The sequence below is a fragment of the Betta splendens genome, chromosome 17 (genome assembly GCF_900634795.4).
Source record: "Betta splendens chromosome 17, fBetSpl5.4, whole genome shotgun sequence".
NCBI classification, from domain to species: domain Eukaryota; kingdom Metazoa; phylum Chordata; class Actinopteri; order Anabantiformes; family Osphronemidae; genus Betta; species Betta splendens.
In genome coordinates this window covers 528,741-550,033 of record NC_040897.2, presented here as the reverse complement: position 1 = coordinate 550,033, position 21,293 = coordinate 528,741, and the positions used below count along the sequence as shown (strand labels likewise).

The 21,293-nt window shown below is 44.9% G+C and overlaps 1 pseudogene; it reads right to left on the bottom strand.

Moving 5' to 3' along the window:
* Nucleotides 1-5,647: 5,647 nt before the first annotated feature.
* LOC114844645 (Ig kappa-b4 chain C region-like) lies at nucleotides 5,648-7,354 on the bottom strand (annotated as a pseudogene).
* Between the last annotated feature and the right edge of the window lie 13,939 nt (nucleotides 7,355-21,293).

Sequence of the window (21,293 nt, the reverse complement as noted above, 5' to 3'; positions counted from 1 at the left end):
CCTTCACTCCAAAAGACCGCAGTCTCCTCAGCAGGTAGAGTCTGCTCTGACCCTTCCTGTACAGTGCATCCGTGTTATGAGTCCAGTCCAGTTTATTGTTCAGATGCACTCCCAGGTACTTGTAAGAGTCCACTCTCTCAATGTCCCTTCCCTGGATGTGCATCGGTGATATGACAGCAGGCTGCTGTCTGCGGAAATCCACCACCATCTCCTTCGTTTTCCCTACATTGATCAGGAGGTGGTTCCGCTGGCACCAGTCCACAAAGTTCTGAGTGAGTCCTCTGTACTCTGCATCGTCATTATCGGTGATCAGTCCGACGATCGCAGAGTCATCAGAGAACTTCTGCAGAACACAGCTGTCCGTGTTGTGTCTGAAGTCTGACGTGTAGAGGGTGAAAAGGAAGGGGGCCAGTACAGTCCCCTGTGGGGCCCCCACACTGCAGGTCAGAGTGTCAGACACAGTCCCTGGCTCTCACAAACTGAGGCCTGTTTGTGAGATAGTCCATAATCCACTCCGTCAGATGAAGGTCCACACCAGCCTCCTCCAGTTTGTGTTTCAGAAGCATCGGCTGGATGGTGTTGAAGGCCCTGGAGAAGTCAAAGAACATGATCCTCACAGTGCTGCCGGGCTTCTCTAGGTGGGAAAGGGCTCGATGTAGGAGGAAGATGACAGCGTCGTCTACTCCTATGCCGTGTCGGTAGGCGAACTGCAGCGGGTCCAGGTAGGTCCCCACCGCAGAGTGGAGGTGACCCAGGACCAGTCTCTCCAGTGTCTTCATCAGGTGTGATGTCAGAGCCACTGGTCTGAAGCTGCTGGGGTCTTTGGCGTGCGGTGTCTTGGGCACTGGTACCACGCAGGAGGTCTTCCAGAGTAGTGGTACCACCCTCAGCTTGAGGCTCAGGTTGAAGACATGCTCCATAACTCCACACAGTTCGCCTGCACAGGACTTAAGGAGTCTGGAGCTGATGCCGTCTGGTCCAGCTGCTTTCCTGGCCTTGATCTTCCTGAGCTCACTTCTCACCTGGGTGCTGGAGAAGGATAGGGGTGGAGGGAGTGTCTTAGTGTGGTGTGAGGTGAGGGGTTGAGGAAGTGACTCAGTGTGGTGTGAAGTGAGGGGGTGTGGTTGGGATGAGTCACCAGTCGTCAGGGCTGAGGGTAGAGGGCTTTGTGTAAAGGTGTGAAGGGCTGTGGGGGCTGGTAATCCAGTGGTATGAGGTGACAAGAGGTTCGGAGGCAGCTGCTGGGAGGTGTGCGTGGGTGCTTGGTCAAACCTATTAAAGTGTGAGTTCAGCTCGTTGACCCAGCTCAGGCCCCCCTCAGCCTGTGGGTGTGGAGCTTTGAAGCCTGAGATGGTTTTCAGGCTCCTCCACACCTCACTCACATTGTTCTGCTGCAGCTGCTCCTCCATCTTCCTCCTGTAGCTGGACTTCCCCTCACGGATTTTCCTCCTCAGCTCCTTCTGCACCCTCCTCAGCTCCTCCCTGTCCCCTGATTTAAATGCTCTCTTCTTCTCCTTTAGCAGAGCTTTAATATCAGGGGTGACCCATGGCTTGCTGTTGGTGAAACACCGAACCGCCTGGTGGGAACAGTGTTTTCACAGCAGAAGTTTATGTAGTCCGTTACACAGTCTGTTATTGCGTTAATGTCCTCCCCATGTGGGTCGCAGAGCTCCGTCCACACAGTGCTGTTAAAACAGTCCCTGAGAGCCTCCTCGCTCTCAGCTGTCCACCTCTTCACTGTGCGGGGCACCACCGGCTGCCTGTGTACAACAGGTTTATACACAGGCAGGAGATGCAGGATGTTGTGGTCAGCTCTGCCCAGCGGTGGGAGGGAGGATGCAGCGTAGGCCTCTTTGGTGTTGGCATAGAATAAGTCCAGTGTTTTATTGTCTCTGGTGGGACAGGTCACATACTGGGTGTATGTAGGCAGAGCAGCTGAAGGAGGTACATGGTTAAAGTCCCCAGAGATCAGGAAGAGGGCCTGTGGGTGCTGTGTTTGCAGCCTGCTGGTGACTGAGAGCAGGGTCTCAGAAGCTGTGTCAGCGTTAGTGGAGGGTGGGACGTACACAGCAATCATTATAACGTGTGTGAACTCCCGTGGCAGGTAGAATGGCCTCATGCCCACCGCCAACAGCTCAATGTCTCTGTTACACAGCTTCATTTTGACAGTGCAATGTCGTGGCATACACCACCTGATGTTCACAAACACAGCCAGACCCCCTCCCTTCCTCTTACCGCTGTTCTCCGTTCTGTCCGCATGTAGCAGATGAAAATTGTCCAGTGCGACAGTCGAGTCCGAGATGAGTGACGTCAGCCAGGTCTCCGTGAACAGCAGGACGCTGCTCGTTCTGTACTCCGGCTGGTGCCGTGTGAGCGCCGCGAGCTCGTCGATCTTGTTGGGGAGAGATCTCACGTTCCCCATGATGACGGAGGGGACAGCGGGCCTGAAGCGTCTCGTTTTCTCCCGTCGTAGTTTTCCGGCGCGGCGCCCACGTCGGGACTTCACCAGCACCTCAGCGGTGATCTCGTGTCTGTCTCTGGGCAGAACTACGGCGCTGCGCAGCGCGATCAGCTGCTCCGCGGTGTAAACAATGCGCGCTCTGACCCCGACGCACATCGTAGCTTTAAAAACAGCGTTTGTACTGCGCCAAACTTAGAAAAACTATAAAAAAGCTGTGTACAGGTTGTGTACACTAATGTTACTAACAACACACTAGAAAGGTAAACTTAAATAAGTGAAGAAAGTAATAAATAGAAGTAAGAGGACAGGAGCTGTTGTGACCAGCAGCTCGACCGGCGCCGGAGAAAAAAAAAAAAAAAAAAAAAATCTGGTAATCTCTGGTCTTCTGATGCAATGAGCAGACACATTGTTACAACACTGGAGCTGGAAAAAGGCATCTATACACCTATGTCGATATTGCACCAAAAAACTTTTTGTAATTGCAATTTGCAGCTAGAATACTCATTTACCACTTTAGCAACGATCACTTTGCATTTCTACATAGTTTAAAGTGCTTTTCTGTTAGAAATAAGGACATTTCTGTCATCTTTTCCGGTTTTATTGTGTTGCATTTCCGTTTCTGTTCAGTCCACGCCTTCCGCTAACGTTATTTCCGGTTCATACCAAATCAGATGTCTGCAATTAGTAACAATGCCAGGCATTTTACACCCAGTACTCATCTCTGCCAGTTGCCAGATTGGCGTTGATTCACTTCCGCTTTCCAGCATTTCCTGATCGAGTCTAGTGAGCAGTGACCTTGTCTCTAGCCTGGTCCCATTTGTACTTCAGCCGAGCTTACCTGTTATTGACCACTGCCTGTTACGTGATGCCGACACTGTCTAGTCCTTTTGCTTTAAATGCCAAGTTTCTCCATTACCGACCTTGCCTGCCTGACTATCGTTTTTGCCTAATCCTCATCACGGAGTTTTTGCTGTACGTAAGTCACCAACCTGCGTTGTACCTGTATCAAGACCGTGCACAATAAAAACTTTGACAACAATTAAACAGCTTTTTAAAAAGCTTTGTCAAGCTGACAGCCAAACCTGACAATTTCAAAGTGACCCCCAAACTTTTAAACAGTAGTGTAATACATTCAGTCAAACTTTACACTGACTCTGACCTAAACTTCATCTTAACACTGCCTCTAAAACACAGACTTTACTAAACTAAGCTCTTTGAAGTTAAGGGGAGAAAGTTTGATATGTTCAGAGAATTGTGACCTTTGACCTCAGGCTCTTAATAGGTCACAGATATATATTCCTACTTTTTCTCCTAAAAACAAACATGATGAAACATATCTACATCAAACACAACCTGATCCCAAAAGTCCAGATAAATAAACATGCAAATATTCAAGCTCAGTGTTTCTCCAACATTCAGCTGTTGTGAGTCTTTCAGTCATATCACATGGTCTGATTCACCACATGGAGATGATCTGATGGATGGTTTTCATCTCACCTGGATTCTGGATAAACATCTGAAAAATCCTTGACAACTGGTCAAACTGCATCTACTCAGGAGGATCTATAAACTGATTCAAAACTCTAGAACAACTAATAAATTAACCTGTGGTGAAATAACAATTCTCTCAGCAGTGATGGACAAACTGAACCAAGCAGCACTGAGCTTCTTCATCTGTTCTCCATCTTCAACAAATGATCCTCTTCTGTGTGGATGTTGATCATCTTTCTCCAAACTGGCTTTGTGTCACTGACTCTTCTCCTCTGTTTCATCTGTTACAGGTTCATCAGGTCAAATCACTGTGACTCAGACTCCTGGACCTTTGTCTGTAGCTGCACAACAGACTGTTACTATTAAGTGTAAAACCAGTTCAAATGTTTATAGCTACCTACACTGGTCCCTATAGAAACCTGGAGAAGCTCCTAAACTCCTCATTTATACCGCTCAAACCCGTCAGTCTGGAGTGGAAGTGGATCTGGGTCTGATTACACTCTAACCATTAACAGAGATCAGGGTGAAGATGCAGGAGTTTATTACTGTCAACAGGGTTACAGTGGGTCCCACAGTGAAACAGCATCGTACAAAAACCTCCTCAGCTGAAGAGGAACTGACCTGAATCAACATCTGCACAAACACTTAAAACCCTTTAAAGTTGTACTAAAGTTACACTTCACTGGGTTTTCACAAATTTTATATATTATTATATTTTTCTATTTTCTTAATAATTGTAAAATATTATAATTTGTTGATGTAAATATAAAGTGATGAACTGGGAGAAGCCTCAGACGCTGTAATGTTCATAGAGTTTTAGACCATGATGTTTTTGTTGTAGTCTTCCCAACCCTAGATTTACTTCGATCCATAAGGGCTTCACTTTTTTAACTATAGAACAGTTTCTATAGTTATAAAAAATTTATTATGGAACTATTTTCCTGTAATTTTATTTTGATGAATGTCTGTTATAAAAACAGTTAATCTTGAAAATGAAAACCTGAAATTATTTATAATGTGATATGTGGTGAAGTGGACACAGAATCAGTCATCTGTCATTTGGAAACATTACGTGTTTAAACCAAACTAAATAAAATTATGCACTCTGATGAACGCAGAATAAAAGGGGCTCCTCACCATTAGGGTGGCCGCCACTCGACCCACTGCATAAAGAGACGCAGCAGAGAAAACTAATGTTAGTGTTTCATTACATTTAGGGATGTTGGTTACTATGGCAACAGTCAGACATCACTACTGAACCATGACAACAGACAGGTTTCAGTACTAAAGATATAAAGTGAAACACACCAGAGGATCAGTTTGTTCTTTTTTGTTAATGTTTCATATTAAAACTGATGGATGATGGTGGGGATCAGGATTGAAAACACCATATGGTGAAGAACTCATTGGTTGTGGAATATTCCTGTTCCCATACTCCCATCACCTTTATAATAACCAGTCAGTTTAAGCTTTGTTTGCTTCTATTTCTAGTACTAACACATTAATTAAAGAATTTGTGTCTAATAAAAATGCAAACACGACCCAGTGCACCCCAGGATTTAAATCCAGGCCCTTCTTGCTAACAGTGCTACCCACTGCACCACCGTGCCACATGCCATGTAGAATATACATTGCATCTTATTTCTATTAAGTACTTTATACTATATCATTCAATCGAGAAAGCAAGACAACACAAATTTTAGAAACAGATTTTTATTGCCTCAAAGCAAGACGGAATTTTATGATATTATATCAGTTTAATCATACAAACATGTCAAAGAGAGAGAGAGAGAGAAGCAGAGAACAAACTGAGCAACAGCAAAGTGAAAAACAAGGAGTCGGGTCAGGACTAGAAACAACGGTCTGGTCTCAGGGTCTCTGTGACCGGACTGAGGGAGCCCTGGGAGGCCTCACAGCTCACTGAGCCCACCACCCTCCACTGCTCTGCAGGGATCCTCAGGCTGCTGCTCCAGCTGTAGAGGCCGTCTGGACCCTGAACCGCCAGACTCCTGCTCTCCTCCCAGCTGCTGCTACCGCTGATGCTGCTGCTGCTGCTGCCGTCCAGCTTCCAGGACAGAGTCCAGTCTGAGGGGAAGCCCTTGTTGGCCAGACACGTGAGCGTGACCTTCTCCTGCTGCAGCTCCTCCCTGGAGGGAGGCAGCACCGTCAGGGTGGGACGAGCATCACCTACAGTAGGAGACAGCAGTCAGCTTAGAGGACACAGAGCACTCAGCTGTCAATCAAACAGCAGAGACCTGGACACCTTCACTGTGAGAGTTGCTTTAGTCCTTTAAGGAGTTTCTGTCACATGTTTGTTCTGCTCCATCACTCACTGACTCACACATTGTTTCACTTCCCTTTAAGAAACGGACTAGAAGTAGAAGAACAGAACTAGAAGTGAGAACTAGAAGTGAGAAAAAGTTAGACATTACGGGGTGTCATTAGGCAGATATGCCAGTAGAGGGCATAGGCACCATGGAGGAACATTAAAACTGTAGAGAGGCCAGTTCTGCAGAATAAATTGTGCAGACAAGCTGACACCAGCTAATGGGAGCGTCTCTGTTAACTGACAGCGACGGACCATCGACCCAGGAGGGTAACACAAACATCACACAGTGTGACCTGAAATATGTCAAATTGCACATATTATTCATAAGAATATTGGAAAACTTTAACTACAGATAAGTTTTAAATATTGAATGGAAAGATCAAAAAGTCAAAAACTTTAACTGATAATCAAAATATATGGACATTTAACTGCTCTGTTTTCCCAAATAATTCAGTTATATTCTAGCACAAGTTTCAAGTGATTTTAAACTAAGCTTTAACTTAATTCAACACAAACTCATTAACACTTCGGAACATTTTATAAAGTCCACATTTATCCGCATTCTGTATTCTGAATTCTGTATTCTGAATTTGAATACAGTAACTTATGATATAAAAACACACTTCATGAGCTGAATGCATCTTAAATACTGTAAATCTGATATCTAAATTCACAGTTTATACTTTAGTATTAACTCATGAACTTACTTCCAACATCCAGTCTGGTTCCTCCACCGAACGTCCACCACAGTCAAACAAACTGGTTGAGTGGTCGTACAAAAACCTCAGACTGTAGAGACACAGCTCTGATTCTGACACAAACAAACTACACAATCAGATTCAGACTGAAAAAAAATGATGAATATATTCATTAGATCAAACATTACAAATGTATGAACATATGTACAGTATTTCTATTACATTTCTTTCCATATTATACAGTATGTCAAATAAGAAGCAGTCCTGAAACCAAAGGTTGTGCTGTAGCTAAAATAAAATTTACAAAAGATGACTCATAACTCAGTCATAACGAATCATCTGATAAACATATTAATCACTAATAAACACCATCATGATCATATTGATCACTGATAAACATCATGATGATCTTATTGATCCTAATCACGATCATCATGATGATGATATTGATCCAGTCCCTGTTGGAGTCAGTGGGAGCATTTCCATAGAGCCACTTTGCATCAGCAGCTCCATGCTCCAGTGCTCTGGGAGAGTTTATAGTCCTGAGAGCTGAACACTGGAGGACTGACAGCTGTCCTTCATCACAACACAAGACACAGAAATCCTCCTCATCAGCAACATGACTCTGATCTCCGTCCTCATCTGGACTCTCCTCTGCTTCACTCAGGGTGAGGAGAATCATTTTTCTGTGAAGTGGACATCGTCTGAGTGAAGCTGGGTTTCATTGTTTTCTCCCTCCTCAGGTTCAGTTGGACAAAATGTTGTCTTGACCCAAACAGCAGCCAAATCAGTGCAGACTGGTCAAACTGTGTCTATTGACTGTAAAGCCAATAGACAAGTAGGTCATCACTCTGGTTCAAAGTACTATTTCTCCTGGTACCAACAGAAAAGTGGAGAAAAGCCTAAAATCCTGATCTACTTAACATCAGATAGATTTTCAGGAATCTCCTCTAAATTCAGTGGAAGTGGATCAGGGAACGGACTTGACTTCACTCTGACCATCAGTGGAGTCCAGGCTGAAGATGCAGCAGTTTATTACTGTATGGGTGCACATTACATCAACAGTCAGTGGGTGTTGACACAGTGAAAAACCCTCATACAAAAACCTCCTCAGTCAAAGTGAACAGAAACTGAACCAACTGCTGCAGCTGGATGTTTCTCACACACACACACACACACACACACACACACACACACACACACACACACACACACACACACACACACACACACACACACACACACACACACACACACACTTGTCTCTCTACACTTGAAGAAACACACATCAACATAATACATCCAGTCACCATTTGCACTGGCTCTAACTTAAACTTCACACTAACACTTTTTTTTCTAAAACACTGTTTTAGGCAGACAACGCAGTAGGAGTCATGTGATGATGCATTACAATCTCCTGGTACTGGTGGCGATGATGATTTAAGGTGTATCACGTGTGCTCTAGGTTTTTTGGTTAGCTGGCAGCAAGTGGGTGATGGGTGTCAGCCTACTATTACTGACCGCTACACCTTCACACAGAACAGGCACAAAATGAAGGAACTTTGCATAACGGAACCTGGTTTGATGACTGTTGTTGGTTACAGCCACCAACAACTAAACAGCTCTTTGAAGTTGTGACAAAGTTGAAAGTGTGTTGAAAGTGTTGTGACCTTTGACCCCAGGTTTTAATGGGCTACATTTATTCTTGGTTTTTCACCTTAAAAACATAATGAGAATATTTAGTACGAAATAAATATAAATAAATGCACAGCTACGATACCTTCTGGTGACCTTACAAGAAAACAAATAATACTGTAATTAAATATTAAAAATATTGACTTACTTCCAATTCCACTTTTGTTCCTCAACCGAACATGAACCACAATGAAACAAAATAGTGAAGCTGTAGTACAAAAGCCTGTACTGTAAAGAGAGAGACTGTAGAGATACCGCTCTATGAGTCTGACAAAAACACACTGTACAGAAACATATGGAGTCAAATTAGGGTCAGATTAGATTTGTGCGTGTGTAAACTGATCTGTGCGTGCGTAACCAGATTTGTACTTGTAGACTAAGTTGTCGCAGTCCTTTGACGTGGCACAGTAGTTCCTGAAAGCTCCACAAGCAGCAACACAAGCAGCTAGTCCACTGACTGATGACTTTAATTATATTTAATGATCAGACAGACATTACGGCTCATATTCATGTGTATGATGTGTGACGCTACTCTCGTGATTTGTGGAGGTGATGCAGATGCACGAACGTTAAACTGGTGATTATATCATACGTCAATGTAGCATGTTAGCCGACAGGCTATTAGCAATGCCATGCTATGTTATGATGCAGCTGGAGTTAAGGTGGGTCCAGTAACGCTACCGTTGTGACTCTGTGTGATCGTTTAACAGACCCTAATACTGACATTGACAATGCTTTTAAACAGTCTGATATGTAATGCAGTTGTTAGACAGGCTTGGATTTCAGTGCAGGATCTTGGTGCTTCCCGCTGATCAACAACGTCTATAAGGAGGAAGACGCCCAGTGTTACTGCAGAATCTCTCAAGATGTCACTGATACCAAAGACACGGGCAGAAAGCTTGGTCTGTGAAATCACAATCGTTTATTTAGTTCACAGCATTCACTTTCCACTGTCAGCTGAGACCTGCACCGCTCCAACTCTGCTTCGCTTCACGCTGTCATAAACCTGGACTGTTCCAGTGTTGTTTTGTGTTGTCATGTTCATTTCCTGTTTTATTTTCCCACACTTCTGGTTCTGTCTTGTCATGCTTAGTTCACCTTTGCTCTCCCGCCGAGCCGTGACAGTATAATCTGGCCAGACTCGGACCCAGCCATCTTTTAAGCTGACGTTTTTTCCTTTCTTTGACGGAGCGCAGCTGTCCTACTATGCCTTTCAGATGTCCTGGGTTACCGGAGGACCTCCGTTTCGCGAAGCTCACAAGGGGGTACACATAGTCACACGGCTCAAGTTCCTCAAGACCACGTTCCTGTCGTCGCTCCGCCGTCCACCTCAGCCTTTTGTCGAGATCCAGCCCCTGTAGTGGCTTTAACACCCCGACTCTGCCTTGATGCCTATGGGGAGGAAACCCACTGCCCGTCATCGCCGCCCTAGACCACATTGGCGGAGTTCCAGGTCTGACACCCAGGCCCTGGAGGGGTCTGCTTCCAGGTCCCCTCTCTTCCAGCAAAGGAGTCCTCCTGTCGTCCAGACGACACCCCCACCTCCATTGCAGGTATGTCTGATAGCCTCTTCTCATGGGTCCGTCGCCAATGCTCACCCCCTGTCGGACCCTGCATCAGCCCCTGGGACTGCCGCTCACAGCCCCGTCGGCCCCGAAGTGGAGGCCGCTTACAGCTCCGCCGGTTGTGAAAAGGCTGTCTTCTCCTCAGTTCCCGCCATTCACAAAGAGGCTGCTTCAGGCTCCGTCAGTCCCAATAAGGAGGCCGCTCCTGGAGTTTCCAGGGGTCCAGATATGACCTCTCGAATCTTGGATCCAGGGTACCCTACCTTTTTTGTGCAGGCACTACTTCCTGGGGTCCTTGTGGCCCGGTACCAACCACGTCTACCTCACCTCCTGGTGGTCTGGCACTGGCCACGTCTGCTTCAGTTCCTGGTGGTCTGCCACCGACCACGTCCACCTCAGTTCCTTTTTTTTTTTTTTACTATGTATGGTTTAGTTTATTGACTTATACAATTATGTTTTTCTTAACATGACCTCACTAAACATTTTAAGATGCATTTGGTCAGAATCACATTAATGATCTAATTACTGTTTTTGAATAATGGTCTGCTGAGATTAGTTGAGAGAATCTGTGACAAAGTTAAAACCTCTTAGATTTTTTTTCAGTCTCCATTTGTGGAAATTTACCACACATTCCTCACAGTGCAGTTATACGAGGCCGCATGGCTTTGACATACAGCTGTGCTGAAAATTATTAACTAATTGGTCCAGAGACTGTGTTGTGTTACAATGATGGCACATGGTCAGAAACACCAACATGTGAAGGTAGGAACAGCTCTGTGCACATTCAATCCCTATCAGATGATACTTGAATGTTGATTCATAAGTGTTCTTCTGTTCATCTTTAGCTGAGAGACACTGTGTTCTGGATCCTACTGAGCAGCCTTGGGACCACTTTCTTCCTGACATTGGAGTCCAAATTGTGCCAGAAGGAGAGACCAGATATTTTCACTGTTTGCACGACAGCCAGTACACCAGGGGTGTAAAATGTAAAAATGGAAGATCAACTGTAGCTCGTTCCTGTAAGTAACCTCACAATTAGATTTAGATGTTGGTCAAACTAAGCATTTAGTTTCAGCCTTTTTTTTTTTAAGGGGTGCAACCAGCTGCTGAAACCAAGCAGATCTGTTAAGTAAACAATCGGAGCAAAATAAATAAGAAGCAGGGATGTACCTTAGGCTAACACATTAATAACTAAACAACTGTTGTACTGTGGTTTACCTTGAAGATTAATACTAATAACAATAATAGTGTTAAGGTGTGTGCACATACTCATACAAACATATACATATCATATACATACATATGTGCATTGTTATACATATCCCATACTACTTAATAAAAGTCATGACATACAACACCACAAATTCCATCATCATCAGCAATACGTATCAGTAATACTTACAGTTGGATTTGAAAAGTGTCCCACTACAAGGTTAGTAAGGCTGTAGCTCAATATTATTCACCCAAAGGGTGAGGCAGACGTTGGTGCATGAACAATGCCACTTGTGGAAGCCAGGGTGATGTGAGGGGCTCGGCCACTACGCCCATCCAGCAAGCAGAGGAAGGAATCCTAGCAGCCAGGGAGCCCACACACCTTCAGTTCCAGGAGGGCAGGTGTTGCGACCCAAGCCGCCCACACAGAGCCCCCCAGGCAGAGCTGCAGCAGCCACAGAGACAGCACCCGAGGTCAGAGTGGGCCAACGTTGGTCAACGCTGTCCACCCCATGAGAACCAGGGGCAAACACTCCCCCGGTGGACGTCGGACGTTGTTGAAAGAGTGGAGCCCAAGGACCCACGGTCCGTAGGGAGCCCGCCAGGAGATGCCCCTGTGCCCAGAGTGGGACCCGCCCCCAGTCCACCACCCCCACACGAGCGGAGCGGGACCTACCCCATCGGCCCGACCTCATCCCCTGGTACCACACCGGCCTGAAGCACAAGGCCAGCAATTGGTGAGGTCAGCAGAAAAGAGACCACCCAGGCAGACGATCATCGTACCCCAGGCGGAAAACCGGACCCCCCACACTCCAACCGCACCACACGCATAAAAACTCACACAAACACAGACGCATACACCCACCCACATGTACAACACACATCATCACACACACACCATAAACTCTGTCACAACAAACTAGTCAATCATACGTGAACCAATGCACTCTCAGATACATTCTCGCTCCCACACCATTCGCTCGATCACATTCGTGGGGAGGGTAGGTCTCCGGCCTGCTGTCCATGTGGCCCCAGGCAGGGACCGCAGCTCCTCCCGAGCCCCGCCCAACCCCCTCAAGCCGGGGGAGGCAGAGGGCAGCAGAAAAGGTACCCCAGGACCCTGCAACCCAGCTTGGACGTGAATGTGTGGAACTAAAGTGCTGAAGGTGGGTGACACCTCCAGGAGCACGAACGCTGCCTGACGGTGTGTCCCCCGGACAGTGCCTCCCCTCACCAAAATGTCTTTTTGCAGTTAAAACTGGGTGGTGATCTCTCCACCAGGGCCAGTGGGCATGGCCACAACTGGCCTCAGCCCCAGGCCCCAGTGAAGGAGCCCACCCCCGGCCCTAAATGTATGCGTTTGTGGCTAAGTATGAGGAACTTTGGGAGATAGCCAATACTCCGAGGGGTCCAGCAGGCGGAGCCATCAATGGGAAGGCTCCGTCTACTGGCCCCCCCGGAAGGAGCCCCCAGATTCCTGGACGAGTGTGTATGGCTAATGCAATTAAAACTGCAGAGCATCCCACTTGGGAGGGACGGAACCACTTCCCGGTAGCCCTGGTCCCTCCATCAGCAGGACGCCCCTTGCAGACCTAAGTGGATGAATGTGGAGAAATGTAGTTGGGAAGCAGAGCACCACTGTCCGCAGAGCCAGGTTCCCGACTGGCTCTGCTACCCATCCCACCGCCCCCTACAACCCCCTGCCAGGAAGAGACAGCCGAGACCCAGGGACCGCAGTACTACTGCCCAGGCGCCACACGCAGCACAGCCAGAGCCATCCTCACCCTTCTTTCACACTTACCCATTCTTTCGCTCAAGTATGCCCATGCTCGCCCCGTGTAGTGCTACACTCAAACCCACACACATACTCTGCGGTTGTGCATTGAGGGCCAACCTTTGACCAGGGCCCAATGAAGGTTGTAGCCTGAGTAGTCCGCCAACCCCCCCTGCAACAGGCCCAAGCAGTCACCAGAGGGCGTCGGACCGCTAGAGCAGGCAGCGCCCCACCCGAGCAGGGGCAGCGCCCCAGGGGAGAGACACCCCTCCGGGCACAGGCAGGCACCCCCGAAGGGAGTCCCCCGGACGCAGGTCACCCAGGTCTCCACCCCCAGGTCCGCCCCCGCACACCGACAGGGAGGCCCGCCTCCGCTCCCCGGAGACAGGCACACGCCAACCCTCAAAATGGACCCTACTCCGGCACAGGACCGCCGGTCTCAGCAGCCACCACACCCAACCCGCAGGGGACCCATGCTGCCAGCCCAGAGTCCACCAGTCCCGTTGTCCCGGTTCCTTAGGTAGGCAGGCACCCCCAACCACCAGTCACCCCCCCACCCCTGTGCCAGACATGACGCAGTACCCGAGCCTCACGCATCCTTACCTGGAAATGGAATCAATCAGGAGTATAGTTTTCGTCATTGATTTGATGAAGCAGACAATGTGTCTAAGGTGGTATAATCTAACAAGCTGTTCAGGTATTGAGTAATGCTTAATTTTTTTTTAGTTTTCCAGTTCATGAGGATGATCTTCTTTGCGACACAGAGGGCAGAAAAAAGTGTGTGTGATGAGTTTGTCTCTAGATCAAGCCCACTTAGATCTCCTAGAAGACAAAGTGCAGGGGCCGCTGGGATTGGACAGCTTAACTGGGTTGACAGGTGTTCACATACTCTTTGCCAAAATTGCTGCACAGGTGAACATGACCAGAATGCATGTAGGAATCTATCTGCTGTGTTATCTGTACAGTGAGGGCAAATATTTTAGTTTGTAAGACCCATTTGGAACATCCTTTGTCCTGTATAGTGAGTTCTATGAAGAATTTTGTATTGTATTAGTTGTAAATTTGTATTTTTTGTCATTCTGAATAAATTAGAACATATATTATTCCAGACCGTGTAATTAGTGGTATTGAGATCGGCTTCCCATTTAGAGATTGGAAGGCTCACTGTCTGATCTACATTGGAAAGATAAGATATAGATTTTGGATACTGTTCTTTTCCCTGGTATATCAATAAATCGCTCTATTACTGGTGGTGGTTGCATGTGGATGGGAGTATTCTTACTTTTTGCAAGTATTGACTTTAGTTGTTGGTATTCTAATAAATTGGCCCTAGTGATTTCATAGTGGGACACTAATTCTTCAAAAGAGGTAAACTTGTCTCTTGTGAAAACATGTTTCAGATGTGTCATCCCTTTGATATGCCAAGTTGGAAAGTGTATTGCCTTTTTGTTTTGTATGATGTCTGGATTGTTCCAGAGAGGTGTGTTTTGGCAAAGAGTAAGCGAAGACCCATTAATTTTAAGAAATGCTTTTATGCTAATGCTCTGGTAACAACTATGATGTTTGATTTTGGTGCTGATAAAGGGCAGATCTGCAACTTTAATATTTCCACAAAATGTTTGTTCAATGTCTATCCAGGAGGAGTCTGCTGGCATGGGTTTTATCCATTTGTGGACATGGTTCAGTCTATTGGCAAGAAAATAGTGGTGGAAGTTAGGTAGTTCTAGGCCGCCGCAGCGTCTGGATTTTTGAAGAGTTTTTAAACTAATTCGTGGTGGCTTGGTTTTCCACAAAAACTGTGAGATGTAGGAGTCTAATGTCTTAAACCACGTCTGGGCTGACTGAGTTGGAATCATTGAGATATATATTGTATGTAATTAATTTTTGGCAGGATCATCATTTTTATGGTGGCAATTCCTCCCATAAGTGAAATGGGTAAGGACCGCCATCTTTTGAGGTTGGCCTCTATTTGTTTTAATAATGGATTGTAGTTTAGATCAATAAGCTCTGATAGCCTAGACGATAATTCAATGCCCAAGTATTTAATGTTCCCTGAATGGAGTGTGGTAGAGGAGATGTTAGTCACCTTAAGGTTAAGTGATTTGGTCCAGTTAATAGAGTATTCTGAAAGTCCTGAAAATTCATCTATGAGGCTGATAGTTGTAGGAAGAGACGTCTGTGGCTCCAGTAGAAACAGTAATACATCGTCAGCATATAAACTTATTTTATGATTTACTGATTTGGTCAATATTCCAGTAATTCCTTCATGCTGTCTTATTGCTGCGGCTAGAGGTTCAATAAATATTGCAAATAGTGATGGGGAAAGTGGGCAGCCCTGTCTTGTCCCTCTATGCAGGTTAAACATTGATGAGATCTGGTTGTTTGTTCTGACTGCGGCGTTTGCTGAGCTGTATAATATTTGGATCCAGTCTATGAATGATTTCCCAATGCCGAATTTGTGCAGAGTGGCTAAAAGAAACTTCACTTTATCGAAAGCTTTTTCTGCATCTAAGGAGACGATGGCTGACTCTAGTTTATGGGTGGTGACATAATCAATTAAGTTGATTAATCTGTTCATATTGTTTGTTGACTTTCTACCTTTAATGAAGCCTGTTTGATCAGAGTGAATTATATATGGAGTGATTTTTTCTAATCTTCTAGCAAGTGCTTTACACACTATTTTTAGATCTACATTTATTAGTGAAATTGGTCTATAACTCGATGGGAGTGTAGGGTCTTTTCCTGTTTTTTAGAGCAGGCTTATGAAGGCAGAATTCATATTTGTGGGTAATGAATGTTGTTGTTTAATTTCAGCTACCATTTTGTAAAAGCTGGGTGCCAGCATGGACCAGAACTCTTTATAAAATTCAATTGGGAATCCATCTGGTCCTGGAGCTTTTTTATTGGGCATCTCCTGCAGAGCTTCATGTAGTTCTGCCAAAGATAACAATGAGTCTAGAGTTGTGCATTGTTCTTCCTTTAGCTTTGGCAGTTCTAGTTTATTCAGAAACGCCTCTATGGCTGAGGTGGATGGATCTATTTGGGACGTATATAACTCTTGGTAAAAGTTTTTAAAGGTATCATTTATTTCATGGGGATCACGAGTAATGTTGCCTTCCTTATTAGTTATTGAATGGATGATTTGTTTCTTTTTATTATTTTTTAATTGGTTAGCTAGAAATTTACCACATTTGTTAGCATGGTCAAAGTTCTCCCAGCGTAATTGGTCTATCTGAAACTGAGTTTTGCAATCAATTATATTATTTAATTTCAGCTTTAGATTCTTTAGGTCTTCTAGGACATCATTGGTTGGAGAGGCTGCATATTTAATCTCTAGAGATTTTATTTTTTGCTCTAATTCTAATTCAAGTAACATGTCCTTTTTTTTCTTGTGTGATGAATATGAAATAATTCTACCGCGCATAACTGCCTTCCCAGTCTCCCAAAGAACACAGGGTGAGATTTCCGGTGTATCGTTGATTTCTATAAAGGTTTTCCATTCTCTCCTGACATAACTGATGAAGTCTTGATCATTGAGTAATGATGTATTAAACCTCCAATTCCTGGTTGATGGTGTGGCTGTCTTAATCAACGAAATGGACATTGGTGCATGATCGCTGATTGTGATAGAGTGAATATTGGTGTCAGAGACATCTTGTAAGACTGAGTTATTTACTAAAATATAATCTATACGGGAGTGAGAGTGGTGAACTGGTGAGAAAAAGGTATATTCCCTGGATGTAGGATGAAGAGAACGCCATGTGTCACAGAGACCGAAGTCATCCATGTACTGTTTTAAGGTCTGTACTGATTGCCAGTTCCTGTTGCTCACAGCTTTGCTTAGCCTGTCCAACTCTGGGTTAAATACTAAATTAAAGTCCCCTCCTACTATAAGTTTGGAACCAGAGTGAGCAGACATGTGAAGAAGCTGTGAAAGAAAGAGGGGTCGTCAACATTTGGGACATACACATTAGCTATGCAATATTCAATGTTTCCTATCAAGATATCAATGATTATATTTCTCCCTTCTGGATCTACAATGGTATCGTTATGAGTAAAGTTAATCTTTTTATTTATCAGGATGGCGACCCCTCTTTGTTTAGAATTGTAACCGGCTAAGTAAGCATGTGGGAACTCTGCTGATGCCAGAGTGTAATTTATAATTTTGGGAATATGAGTTTCCTGTAGTAAAACAATGTCTGCTTGTAGGGTTTCCAAATGATTAAATATTTTAAATCGTTTCTCCTTCTTATTGATTCCACGTACATTCCAGGTGACAATCTTCAGTGGTGTCATATCTTACCTGACTGCCACCTCCACCTCAGTTCCTGGTGGTCCAGGAACCACGTTTGCCTCAGCTCCTGGTGGCCCGGTCCCGGCCACGCCTGCCTCGGTGCCTGATGGTCCGACACCGACCACGTCTGCCACGCTTCACATCTGGGATTGTCTCTGGTTCTTCCCCGGCGCCTTGTCTCTCTTCGTCTCTGGTTCTGGCTCTGGCGCCTCGTCTGTCCTCCTCCTTGGACTCTATTTCCGCTCTTGGGCACTAAGAGTGCCATTCTGTCTGCCACGCTTCACATCTGGGATTGTCTCTGGTTCTTCCCCGGCGCCTTGTCTCTCTTCGTCTCTGGTTCTTCCCTGGGGCCTTGTCTCTCTTCGTCTCTGGTTCTTCCCCGGCGCCTTGTCTCTCTTCGTCTCTGGTTCTGGCTCTGGCGCCTCGTCTGTCCTCCTCCTTGGACTCTATTTCCGCTCTTGGGCACTAAGAGTGCCATTCTGTCTCAGCCGCTGGTGGGCAGGAACTCTCCTCACCTCCTTAAGGGAGTATTTGGACTCTTGGATTTGGTGTGTTCCCTGTTATAGATTCTCCTATGGCTGTTCTTGCTGGTGGTGTAGATTTCTCGGACTCATGCTGTGTTTGATTTTTGCCCGCCACCAGTCCTCCCTCCGCCCACCCTGCTTGGACTTTGTGCCGTGTTTGGGAGTCTGGAATCTGCCCTTGGGGTGGGGTGGGGGGGTTCCTGTCATAAACCTGGACTGTTCCTGTGTTGTTTTGTGCTGTCATGTTCATTTCCTGTTTTATTTTTCTACACTTCCAGTTCTGTCTTGCCATGCTTAGTTTACCTTTGCTTTCCAGTCATGTGATCTCCCAGCTGTGGTTAATTTCCCATTAGGTATAATGACACCAGCATATGGGGCCAGTATATATAGCCACCAGCATGTTCCTTTGTTCTCTGCCAGATTGTTCGTTCAAGCACCCTGTTTGTTCAAGCACCCTGTTTGTCAGCCTTCCAGCGATTCTAGTAAGTCCATGGTTTTTGACTCGTGCCTGTACCTTGATCGTGCCTTGGCCTTGTCCCTGCCTGTACCTCTGCTAGATTTTTGGATTACCGGTTTTGACGTCTGCCGGCTTGACCACGTTTTTGCCTGCTGTTTGGTTTACACCATTAAACCTTGTTTGCCTCAAGTCCTGTCTCTTGAGCTGTGCATTTGGGTCCTTCACTCCTGCTCGCGCCCGCCGAGCCGTGATACACGCACAATTTACTTAGGCGCTGACAGCGCCTGCCAACAGGTAACAGGTAAATTCGTAAAGGACAAGACGCGCATGTTCATTCACAAAAAACACGACACAAAACACAAGTTAAACGCTACGCTCCGTCCATAGATCACTCTGTCGCGGAGAGTTCACGCTCTAACAGATAGGTAACGTAAACCAAGGCATTGACAGGGACAGCTAACACGATGTCACACAGGTAAAACAACTCACCGGAAGTCGGTCACCAGTTAACATAGTCACTCTGTTGCTGAAAGTGCACGCTAACAGGTAAATAACGTAAACTGGTGTCCCATATAAAAGTCAATCACATTGTAATGACCTTTGACCTTAGACTTGAACTTGGTTACAGATATTCCTACTTTCTCTCTATAAAAGAAAACACAATCAAAAAAACTTAAATTAATATACAAATATCTACTGTACAACATAAAATATGAAACACATTTTGTTTAGTCAAACTAAGGATTTGGATGAAACTAATGTTGTGTATTACAGTGGTCACTAACAGGCGGACCGCGATCTGGATCCGGACCCAGAATCTGTCCCATACAGACCCTGAGCTACAGGTCAAACATCATTTTAAATAATCTAGAGCAGGGGTTCTTGACCTTTTTGACCTCAGCGCCCAGATTTTCCAGTACGTGGCCCGGGGCCCATTAAAACATAAAGACTTTTATTTCAGCTGATCCAAATCATAATTTTTTACCAAGTTTAACAAGCTAAAACCTTATGAATATGATACACCATTATCATCTCCAAAGCATTGATTTTGTATGTAAATCTGCACATACATTGTATTTTATTACTATTAATTTCAAACATACATATTTTTTAAAAACTAGAGAAATTCTGATGAATAAAATTCTGCAGTAATGAAATAAATACATGTAAAATAATTAAAAAAACATCAAATGAATTAAAAGGAAATTAGAATAAAGTGCAATTGAAAACATTGGATTAACACTGAACCTGCTATTAGATTTAACAGACTAGATCTTACTCTCCTTATTTGTGACAAATTAACAGTAACAGTAATCACAACAAAGCAACTCTCATTATATTAAGTGTCCCACTTCATGAGACACGTGGGCTGCCGCTCAGACACGATCTGATCCAGTCTGGGTGGAACGGGGGAAAGGCTCGCTCTCATTGTAGCCTCCACGCTTCAATGCTTCGTTGGATAGCGTTAGACCACAATCAACACACTGGGCTCTGGTCTCTGCCTCAATACCTCCGCTCACAAAGCCAAACTTTATAAAGTCAGGTTTGTATTTGCACACAAACTTAGCCTTTGAACCCAGAGGTCGGCATCTCCTTCACCTTTATTTGTTCCTTTTAAAACTTGTCCATCTTCAGTCAAGCGTTTGCGGCTGACTTCTTCTTCTGCTGCTACTTAATGGAGCGTGTTAACAACTGGCTCACATCTCATCACACCTCACAATCGCAGAGCTGACTTTTTTGCGGCCCTCCACCTGCTCCTTGGGGCCCAAGTCGGGCCACAGCCCCATGGTAAAGAATGACTGATTTAGAGGGCACCTAATTATAAAGTAAAGTTTGCGACTCAGTACTGGCATGTGACAGAAAGTTTGAGGTTGCAAGAGAATTAATAAAGACGGCGATAACAGTTACGTGTAGCCAGCAAATAGATACAGAGAGGAGAGAGGGAGAGGCAGCTTTCCCAGATCTATTGAAAGTAGCCCTGTACATCTTAACCATGTTTGGCTCCACACAACTGCGAAGCAGCTTTCTCCACTATCGTCATAAGGTATAAACACCTCCACATGTGTGAGAATGATTTCATTCAAGCCCAGGTTTAGAATTCTAGTAGGACAAGCTAGAGCTCCATTTTCTCATAGAGCAACAAAGTGGAAAGAAGAAGAGCCTCTAAAACTGTTCAATTGTTACAGTATATGTTTTTTTTAACCTGTTAAACTTGACTTTTGAGTCAAGATGTAAAGGAAGCTTTTTTGTTGTTCCTATATTTTATTTCTTCAAAGTTGTATATTTTCACTGTTTTATTTAACAAAACAGTTGTATTCTTGCTTTTTTTTAAAAAGCAGCCCCGCTTTTATACCATAGATTAGATAACATTGTACATATATGGTGAGTTAGATGTTACATAACAATAAATTTATCAAAAGGTTTCTGAATTGTACTGATTAATTTGATTTGACAGTGAAGTATTAATTACATGCAGGCTACCTAAAAATATATCGCAGTAAATAGTTAGACATTAGAATTTTCTGGGCCTTTGCTTCCAAAATATTTGCCTCTGTAAATTTTAGTTGAATACCCCTGGTGTATTATTTCCCTCACAGAGGTCGGTTACTATGGCAACAGTCAGGCATCACTGCTGAACCATGACAACAGACAGGTTTCAGTACTAAATATATAAAGTTGTTCCTCTCTGTTAATGTGTCTTATTAAAAGTCTCCTGCTCTGTTTCACCTGAGACCAAAGTCCACGCCAAACCAGACTGGACAACGATGCCGTCGTGATTTTTGTGTTGGCTGG